This window comes from Camelus dromedarius, chromosome 9 (genome assembly GCF_036321535.1).
Source record: "Camelus dromedarius isolate mCamDro1 chromosome 9, mCamDro1.pat, whole genome shotgun sequence".
Lineage (NCBI taxonomy): Eukaryota > Metazoa > Chordata > Mammalia > Artiodactyla > Camelidae > Camelus > Camelus dromedarius.
In genome coordinates this window covers 74,947,496-74,958,068 of record NC_087444.1, presented here as the reverse complement: position 1 = coordinate 74,958,068, position 10,573 = coordinate 74,947,496, and the positions used below count along the sequence as shown (strand labels likewise).

At 58.8% G+C, this 10,573-nt stretch overlaps 1 protein-coding gene across 1 annotated transcript in view; it reads left to right on the top strand.

The window, feature by feature from the left end:
• Positions 1-213: 213 nt before the first annotated feature.
• Positions 214-10,573, top strand: part of LRRC4B (leucine rich repeat containing 4B) — a 38,301-nt gene continuing 27,941 nt past the window's right edge. Inside the window, exon 1 of the mRNA XM_064489751.1 lies at positions 214-605. The gene's annotated coding sequence lies outside the window, so the exon portion shown is untranslated. The remainder of the gene's footprint in view (positions 606-10,573) is intronic.

Here is a 10,573-nt window from a genome sequence, read left to right as displayed (position 1 = left end):
CCTTTCTTCCTCTCCTTCTCTCCTCTCCCCCCTCCGTTCCTTCCCGGGCAGCCTCCCCCCTCCCGGCGCCCTCCCTCCCCTCCCTCCCGCTCCCCCTCCATCATCAGTATTCCGCTCCCGTCTCTGCCGCTCTCGGCTGCTCTCGGTCGCTGCCGCACCGTCCGAGGCGGGGGCCGGGGCCGGGGCCGGGGCCTGGGGGGGGTGGGGTGGGGGGAGAGCGGCGCCGGCGGCCCGAGGAGGGAGGAAGGAAGGAAGTAAGGAAGGCTGGAAGGAAGGAAGCAAGGAAAGAAAGAAGGAAAGAAAGGAAGGCAAGAAGGAAGGCGGGCGGCGGGCCGGCGGACGAGGGCGCCGGGCCGGGCGGCAGGCGGGCGGGCGAGCGAGGAGGCAGAGCGGCCCCCGAGCCCCACCGCGGCCGCTGCGGAAGCCCCCTCCCCACCCAGGAGCCGGGGAGGGGGAAGAACGCGGAGACCCGGGCCCGGCCGCAGCCCCGCCCCCCGTGCCTCCCCGCAACCGGCCTCGCACCCCAAATTCCTGTGCCTCATTGGGGGGGTCCTCCCCCCGCGGGCCGGGCATGCTGCCCCCCGGAAGGAGCCCCTTTCCTCGCTGTAAGTAGCCACCAAAGGGCCCGAGTGGGGGCGGGAGGAGGAACCACGGGGGCTGGGTGGGGGGCATTCTCTAATTAGGGGACAGTGGTCTTAGGCCTCCTCCGGGATGGGGGGGGCGGCGGCAGAGGACAGTGGGCGGGGCCTGATGGAGAGCAGAAACGGGTGGGGGAGGCAGTCGGGGGGGTGCTCCGAGCCAGGCTAGTTCTGTGTTGGGGGGTCGCCGCTGCCTGGGGATGGGGGGTGGTGTACGTCCGGCGGTCGCTGCGTATCTAGCTGTGGGGTTGAGGATGCAGGCTTGAGGTGGGGCGAGGGGAGCTCGCCCGGTGTAGGTCTGGGCACCCCCTTCCTGGGGAGGGAGTCCGGGTCTTGGCCCCCTCCATTGCCCCTCCCACCCTCCACACCGTTGCTGCTTGGGGTGGGGGGGCATGCCAGTGATGGGGGGGAGAGGCGGGCACGGGGTTTCCTTGGTGACCGCGCCTGGCAGGAGCGGTTGCCGTGGCAACCGGGGAGAACCGGGGAGTTTGGGAAGTGAGAATGGGAAAAACGGAGGGGGTGACTAGGGAACGAGACAACCCCCTCCCCAGTCTTCAGCCCCTCTCTCTGGGGTCCCCCAACCCTTCCTGATAGGTAACCGAACCTCCGTCCCTCCCTTTTCCCAAGACCCCCTTCCTTGACCCTATTCTGCTTGGGGGCCTTCTATCCTTGGGCACGTGTCTCTCTGGGACCACTACCTCCCTGCTAGTGTCCTTAGCCCTCTCCTTTTAGGGACCTCCCCTCCCCCATTTACTACCCTCCCAAGACTTCCCACCCTCACACCTGCTCTTCTAGGACCTTCTGCCTGCACCTCACTTTCCCCTCAAGAGCCTCTCATTCCCCCCATCTCTGGCGCTCTCCCCTCAGATATCCCCTCCCTCGATCGCCTCTCCAGGAGACCCCAACTTCAGCACCTCACTCCTCTGGCCCCCAGTCTCCACCCTGTTCATCTCGGGAGCCCTTATCTCTTCCTCTCTCTGCTTCGCATCCTCACCTGGGCAGGGTGGGGTGAGCCTTCTCCTTAGAACTCCCAGCCTCTTTCTCTCCATCCTTCTCTGTCCAGGGCCCCGTTCTGTGACCTCTCTTCACTTAGAGCCCCAGTCCTTGTCTCCTCCCCTCCTGAGATCCCCCAACCCCAGACCACCTGCCCCAGGCCTAAGACCCTCCTCTCTGGAACCTCGTCTCCGACCCTCGGCTTCTTCCAACTCCCCATCAGTCCCTGGGAGCCCGAGGCCCAGGCTCTGTCCAGGGTTCCGCCCACGTTTTCCAGCCCCTACACCCATGGTCTCCTCCTTTCCTCCCGCCAGGGGCCCAGCCCGTTTCTCTCTGGGGCTCTGGGTCCTGGTACCCACGTGCCCCCTCGCCCCTCCATCCTCCTCTCTCTGCCACTCCCATCTTCACCCTCTCTCCCCACCCCCTCTCTGCTGCTCCTCCAGAGCCCCGGCCCCTTCTCCCTGCCCTGCTCCCTGCAGCCTTGGGCAGCGCTTTCCCAGAGAGAATTTCTCAGGGTGGGGAAATCCCCTGGGGAGAGCCCAGCTGGGAAGGGGGAGGGGGAGGGAGCCTCAGGGCTGCCCCTCAGCCCCCTCCCCACCCCCTCCCCAGCTGGGAGCTGCAGTCGAGCCTCCGCAGCGCCCCATTGCTATGCGCCTCACATCTCAAGTCCCAGCCGCGCAGCCGCCAGACAGGAACTCGGGCTCCAGCGGCAGCTGGGAGTAGCCAGAGTCGCTTCCCTCCTGGTCCAGGGGGCCGGCAGCATCCTCTCCCCGCTAAAAACTACCCACCTCCCCACCCCCTACCCTGGCCAGCCCCTCCATCTTCCTGCCTCCTTCTAACCTGCATCTCGGTCCTTCTAACCTACATCTCGAGGCCTCCTTTACCCCTTCCCATCTCCTTCCTGCGCTTCCCTGGGTCTCCTCTAATCCTGGCACTTGAGTGTTCAAAACGCACACTCAGAAAGGAGGGACAGAGAGCAAAGCAGCAGAGAGGCGAGAGAGACACTGAGACGAGGCAGGGGAGGGTGGTAGCCAGAGAGGCGGGGGCACAGCCGGATCGAGAGAGGGGGACCCGACTCCCAAACAGACACACACAAGTAGGGCGCATCACCACGGAGCCAGACATACACAGTTACTCACTTAGTTTCCAAAAGAAAGAAGAGTCAGGGAGACAGGGGAACACACACCATCCTCACATTACACAGCAAGGGAGCAGGCAAGGCAGAGACACAGGGAGCCACAGACTCAGGGATCGTGGGGACAGACCTAGGGTGCCAGCAAGAAGGAGCCAAAGGGCACTCCAGCACCAAAGAGGTGCAGGGGGCGAACAGAGGCGCCAGGTCCAACTTGCCAGAGAGACCCGAGTCAGGCATAGGTGGAGTGGGGGAAAGAGCGTGGGAAAGACACAGAGGTGTGTATGTGTAGGGAGAGGTGCACGCCTGCGTGCACACGCACGCGCACACAGTCAACGCTCACAATCATTCACTGGCAGCCAGAGACCCAGATGTGGAATCAGAGAGACCCAGTTACAGACTCAGCTTGGTACCCAGTGTCAGCCAGAGGCGGGGAGACAAACCCTGACACAGAGATACACAGAGACGCATGGCCAACAAGGCCCGCACACAGGATTGCCTTGTGACCTCACAGTCACAGGGAGACACAAATCGAGAGGCACAGGAGGTGGCCTCAGAGCTGCGGAGATGCGCGCACACCATCAGACCCCGAGCTCAGGGTGAGGGGCACACGTCTGGGCTGGAGGGACCCCAGCAGTTGCCCTGGATCCCACCCAGAAGCAGTTGGGAGAGTACTCTGGAGTCCGAGGGCTCCAGCAGAATTAAGACATCGGGTATCAGAGGGCCATGGTCACATCTCTGGAAAATGGAGCCAGGGCCCAGCGCACGCAGGCGAGCGCGCGCACCGAGGCCACGTGGAGAGAGAGGCAGGTCTCCAGGCGCAGGTGCTGGGAGGGGGAGGGGAGGCGCTGAGTTCTCGGCCTCTTCCGGCCCCTGGCCGAGCTCCCCTCCTCTCCTCCCGGCCCCCATGGCTCACCTGTCTCGTTTGCTGGGACGGTGGCCCCTCTCTTCATCATTCCTCCCCATCTTTCACCCCTTCCCCTGGCTGGGCATGTGTCCTGTGGATCTCGTGTCTCTGTACCTCCATCTCCCATCTCTCTTCCTCTGCCCTGGGCTCACTCTTCACCCCTCCCCTCCCAGCCCAGTGCCTTCTTGTCTTCGCTCCTCAGTCTACCCTCAGACTCATCAGCCGTGAAACCTGCCTCTATTTCCGTCTCTGCTCAGCCACGCTCCCTGCGCTTTTTTCTCGTCCCCATGTCACTCTCCCTCACCTCCAGCCGCCTGTCTCCACCGCCTGTCTGTCTGCCTGCTTCCACCTGCTTTCTCCCTGCATTCATCCTCCCCACATCCCTGAGCACCTACACTGGTGGACCACGAGTGTTAGCCCCCCAGTGCTTTCAAAGTGTTTAATGTGTTGCCAACTTTTTTTTAATTAGTGATTTCACATAAAAATCCATTCTCATCACCAGGGGAAAAAAAAAATGTGTAACAACACATGGTGATTTGTAGCTGGACTTATTGTGGCGATCATTTTGCAAATATTGAATCATTCTGTTGTACACCTGCAGCTAAGATAATGTTATATGTCAATTATATCTCCAAAAAAATCCAGATTATTGGCTTTTATAAAAAATATTCTCCCTCTGGGGTACTAGTGGGCTGTGCTCAAGTACACCTCCAGTCACCACCCCCTACTCTGCTTTAACCTGCTTCCTCCATCTGCATCACCTGCTATAGTCAGCTCAGTTTTCCACCTCTGCTAATTTCTCTTCTCTTTTCAAGGGGCTCTTTTTTTCTCTCTCTCTCTTTTTCCCCCCTGACACTCTCTCCACACTCTTTCCTTCGATTTTCTTCCAGAATCTGAGCCCTTTTGCTCGGGGCTCTCTCTGCCCTCCCCTCTTGCTCCATCATTCTCTGGGGCATTTTGGTCCCAGCTGCAAACCTCCCTGGAACCAGGACCCACCTCCCTGCCATCCCAAGGGCGGGAAGACTCTTAAGACCGCCAGGCTGCAGAGTACACACAAGTTCTCCGTGGCCACAGCCCCTCGCGGTATCTAGCGTCAGCATGCATGAAGCCGCCATGCTGCAGCCCGTCCTCGGCTGGCTGACAGCCGGAGTGGGCCCAGACGCCCAGCACTTGTCCCCCGTGGTCAGGTTGCAGCCTGCAGGCAGGGGTAGGTCTCCTTGTGTGTGGGGGAGGGTGGGGGGAGCAGATACACATTTGGAAGTTCGTCTGGTCCAAGTGCAGGTTTCGAAGGACATGGAGCTCTGCTCCGGGAGGGGAGGGGCTTCACTTAGTCTTACCTCTGGGTCAGGGTGCAGGTGACACGGGTCCCCTTTGTGCCATGACAGTGCTCAGCCCCAGCGTCAGCTCCTCCACCATCACCCTTGTATAGAAGGGCTAGTGTTTGTGTTTCCTCTCTGGAAGGGTGCAGGGAGCTCCTTACCCCTGAGTTTAGGGACCCCCTCCCATCCCTACTGGGGAGAAGCCCCCTTTCCCTTCCCTTCCCAGTCCCTTAGAGTAGGGTGGCTCTGCCAGACAGGGGGGTGGCAGGAGAGTAAAAAGAGTGCCAGGATGCCCCCTTGTTGCCTGGAAACCTACGTGCAACTGTTGTCATGGCAGGTGGAGGGGAGGGGCTGCATCCGAGGCCTGGGAGATGGGCTGGTAGGGGCCCTGCAGGCAGGAGTCCATCCTAGGATGCTACTGGGTCCTCTGAGAGGGAGCACACTGGGTCCTGGTGGGGGAGTTGAGAAGCCTGTGTGTGACCCACATGAGGAGGAGAGAAGGGGCAAGGTGGGGCTGGAGCAGCGACCCAGGCCACTCCCTTTCTGTCTCAGCTGTGTCCCTGTGAACGCCTCAGCCCACACTCCTATCCAAGCTGTTGAACTTAGGGAGCTTTCGTTCAAACACTGCGATAAAGATCAGAAAGCAGTAGCAGCCCCAGTTCTCCCAGAGGAGCAACCCCAGGCGGTAAATGCGGAGACTTGCAGTCCTCTTGCCTGGAACCCTCAAACGCAGGGCCAGAGATAATGATGATAAGAGCTGACATTATTGAGAGCTTACCACGGGCCAGGCTCTAGGCTGGCCATTCCACGTGGGTTCCTTCTGTTTCTTCTCGCAGTAATCCTGCGAGGGAGGCATGATCATCATCCCTAGTTTGACAAAAGGGGGAACTGCGGCAAGATCGCCAAGCTAGAAATGGCAGAGCTGGGGCTGCAAACCCAGGCACTGGCCACTCTGCGGCCCGCCTCCCCAGCCAAGGCCACTGCTTTCCAGAGAGGGAAGCGGAAGCCTAGAGAGGGCAATGTGCTGGCCCAAGTAGAAACTGGGATTGTTAATAATAACAATAACTAGATTGTTAATAATAATAGACTCAGAAGGTTAGATTTTAAAAGAGACCCTGGAGTTCCAGTAACTCAGAGGTTGCTGGCCTCTCGATCTTGTTTATGTCCTGCAAACCTGAGGGAAGAGGACACATCCTGCCCAGTCTCACAGCAGGCTTTCCTCACCGACGTGGGAGTGTCCAGTCCAAGTCCAGCTAGGACTGGCAGGGGTGGAACAAAGACCCCTCAGGTGATTCTGTGGGCCCTCCACTCAGTGATAAATGAATGTTTTGGATCCAGCCAGAAATGCTGGATTGACATATAAGGGCTGGTGGGTGGAGTCACAGAAGGAGGAAAAGATTTGTTCTTTTGACCCAGTGAGAGAAAAAAATGATAACTTGTATTAACACTTATTAATGACAACAGTGTCACTGAAGTGCCCAGCACCAGACATGTCATCATGAGTCCCCACCAAGCTAGCATCCTCGCCTTCACAGATGGAGCCTGGGGGCCAGGGGGGAACACAGAGAGAAAGTGGCGGGTCAGAGTTGAAACCCAGGTTTCCCCGACACCTGTGCTCTTTCTTTTCCACCTGTCCCCCCTTCCTAAAGTGATGGCGTGATGACATCCAAGAGGAGGTGGGTACTCACAGTCATAGAAGAATTTTATTGGGACCTTTCTCTGAGGCGGTGCGCTCAGCCCATCACTGACTCCCACCATCCTAGGAGGTCGATTAGCTATTTTCCTCATTTTACGATGAGCAAACTGAAGCCCTGGAAGGCAGTGTCCCCTTTCCCAAGGCTAGGAAGTGTGACAATCAGAGGTTCTAACCCGGGTCTGCCCTCCCTGAGCACAGCTTTATACGGGGCGGTGGGAAGGGGAGCGTTCCTTATTCATCCGGAAATGGAATGTAGGAGCCTGACGTGCCCTCAGGGATCCTCGGCCCCTTGCTCCAGAACCCGCATCCCCAGGAAGTGCGGGCTCTCAGCCTCCCCCTGGATCCACTCAATCAGGATCTCCGCTTTCACCAAGTCCCTGCTGATCTGGACGCACACTGATGTCTAAGGAACACTGCTCTGGTTCAAGGAGTTTTCAACTTTGGGTTCCTTTTAGTAGAACCCATGTTTTTACAAAGACAGTAGTTCTGTGGCCCCTGAGATGGAAAATAGATGGCAGCATCGCCCTCCCTGGGGACACTCAAGGGACAGCGAGGGGAGCAGGAGTGAGTGCTGGTTCGCACCCTCCCTGCCAGCAAACTCACCCTGTGCTCCCCTGCGTGGCCTCCGCGGTGACTGCTGTTTTGAAAACCACCAGCAGCAGGCTCAGCCTAGGCCCGAGCTCTCTCCTGGGTAGATTCAGTTCAGCAGCGGAGTTAGGCCACCCCCACCTCCTAGAGTCACACTGAGTATAGGGAGCCCAGAAGTTCAACTTCCTTCCACCTTGGCTCCTGCCTGAATCCGGGCGTCCATGGGTACGGCAAGGACTCGGGACCTCACTGCGCCTCAGTATGCCCTTCTGTGAAGTGGGGCTGCTGTCATCCTTCCCTGTGGGCCCGCAGCTCCCGCAACACAGGCCTGGCCTGGAGCTGGCCTCATATGTCAGCAGGCCTGGCTCTCAGGTCTCTCAGTTAAATTCATTTCTCTGGCTTTGATCTCCGTGGCTCCTCAAAGAGTCCTGGGAGAACCCCGTGAAGTTGCTGGGCAGGGTGTCTGAGCAGAAGGAGCCCCAGCTTTGGGGACTCAGGCAGAAATGGCTCCAAGTGGGACCAAGGCTGAGCCGGGATGCCCTAGGGTGGCCATAGCAGCGGTTAGAACCATGCCATCCAATACAGTAACCAAGAAGGCCACAGCCATGGGTGGCCATTGACATTTAGATTAATTTAAATTAAATCAACAATTCAGTTCCTCAGTCGCACTTACCACATGGCAAGTACTCGATGACCACGTGCGCTGGTGGCCACCGTCCTGGACAGCGCAGAGAGAGCGCTTCATGGTGGCAGGAGTGATGAGGGACAGCAGACCCATTCAAATATTGAAAACAGTTCCACACCAGCTGGCAAACAGCGGCGGCTTTCCCCCCACCCACTGCCCTCCCAGCCCTTTGTCCTATGATCCCCGTTGTCAACTCCCATTTCTCAGATGCAGAAACATCTTGCGGGACAGCAGGTATGGTTGCAGAAAATCAGCAGCAGCCCGGGACTCAAGCCGGGTTTGCTCCTTTCCCTGCTTACCAGTCGGGCTTCAAGTCCCACCTTACACTTGGCTGGTCACTTGCAATGTGCCAGACCCTCTTCTGGACCTCCTTGCCGCAGTGCTGTCAACAGTGTCCTGGTTTAGAGGAGGAAACGGGAGCCCAGAGAGGGCGAGGGGCTGGCCCAAGGCTGCACAGCCAGTGGCTGATGGCAACCAGGCTGTGGGTCTCTCCACCACTGCTTCCCACAGCATCTGGGGTGCTGGCCTGAGCGGGCTCACCACTTACAAGCAAAGATTGGGGTTGGAGGTCCTGTGTCCAGGGACCTCTCCATTCTCCTCCCCTCAGCCTCCTTCCCTGCCCTCTCCCCTTTCCTGGTTTTAAGAATTTGACCCCTAGATCTATAAAAAGAACCTAGCTCCTCCCTCTGCCTCCCCTCCTACATCTCCGAGTTCTGCCACTTTCATAAATTTGCTGTATCTTTTTATTCTTTTTCTCCTCTCCATTCCTGTGGCCCTAGCCATGGCCTCATTCTCTCCTCCTGGACTTCTGGTCCAGCTCCTCCAACCTCCAGCCTCTCCTGAGAGTCCACTCAGAGGGGTCTTTCCAGCTCAGAGCTGATCTTGCCCCTCCCGTCACTGACCCCCCAGCCCAACCCAGCCCCCAGCATCCCCGCGTCTCAGCCCCCTGTGAGGGGAGGACGGCTTTGTAACTGAGCTGGACTCTGCATTCCCCACTCCCATTGGCCCCTCTGGCTCCCAGGACTTTGCGCACAGGGGTCCCTCCGCCTGATGTGCCTTTTTTCATCCGCATGCCTCTTGCTGGTCCTTCGGCGCTCAGCTTTGCTATCACCTCCTCCGGGCCGGGGGGTGGGGGGCGGTCCCCGTCTGAGACGTTCCAGAGCCTCCACCCTATGCAGACCCTCTCCCTCAGCCGTTGTACGTCTCCCCTCTGGACCAGTAACTCCCCAGACTCCTTAGCCCCTGTGCACCCGGCGCCCGCAGGGAACCCGGCGGTAGGGGGCGCTCACTCGCCCCTTCATCCCACAAGTACTGGTGAGGCTCTGTGGGCACTAGACGGGTCCCAGGCACCGAGGATGCAGCAGTAAACAAGCCAGCCAGACTCTCTGCCTGGGGAGCTGACCTTCTAGTGGGGAGAGAGACAATAAACAGAACTAGTCGTTATCCATCAGTGATGTCCATCACCTACGAGGGAGATGAAGAAAAGGGAAAACTGTAAGGGGCAGGCCGAGGGGTGCTTAGGGAAAGACCCTCCCATAGGTGGCATTGGAACAGAGGCTAGAATGGAGACAGAGCCACACAGACCCAGGGAGGACCACTCCAGGCAGAGGGAACAGCAGGGGCAAAGGCCCTGAGGTGGGGCCGCGCCTGGTGTGCAGGCGGAGCTTCAGAGGCCAGTGTAGGGAGCCGCTCAGTAAATACTTGTTAAAGGAACATAAGAAACCCAGTTAATCACCCCTCAGTCTTCTGGGTGGGGAATTGCAGGAAGACAGGAGAGGACAGCCCCTCCTCCAAGCAAGTCACCATCCCCCCAACGCCCCAAAACACACACACACACCCCGCCCCTGCAAGCCTGCTTCTGCTGCCTGGTGGCCTGTGGGTCATGAGAGGCCGGGGCTGCCTTTCTCCAGCTTTGTTCTGTCTCAAATTTAGGGGATTGTCAGTTCTCAGGCCTTTGGGGTTACTTTTCTTTTTAAAGCATTCAGAACCTGGACTGGCTCAGAGAAACACACACGTATAGTATTTCATCCATCCCTGAACCCTGTGCTGCCCACAACCCCCTCCCCCACCTTATCCGCTCCTGGCCTGGCCCATTGGACAGGCATCCAGAGAGAGAAGGGTTCAGCTCTCCCTGGCTTTGATGTCTCTCCACCCTCCTGGCTCCAGGCTCTACTTCCACCCTAGTCCCTCACAGTCAGGAAGTTCTTCTTTAGATCTAACCTCCATCCCTCTTGCTGTGATGGTAATTTCCTATCTTTTCTCTCACCTTTGGAACTTCCCCCAGAAAAAAATGAGTATGCCTGGACAGACATGTTCCCTCCCTCCCTTTTCTCCTCTCGCCACACCTCCCCCTGAGCCCCTTAGTTTCCGATCTGCCATCTGCTGGATCCTCTCAGGCACGGTGCCCGAGATCTCTCAGAACTTGGGCTGGGGAGGATGGCGAAGCTGGTGGGGCCTGCGCCTCCATGCCTCCACCTTGCCCTGGATCCCAGCTCACCCTCTGGGTTTCTCTGTTCCCGTGTACCCCTCTTACTGCCTCTCTCCCTCTTTCTGTCCCCTCTTGTTGGCCTCTGGCCTCTGTCTCGCTGTGTCTCTTCTCTCTGAGGGTCTCTTGC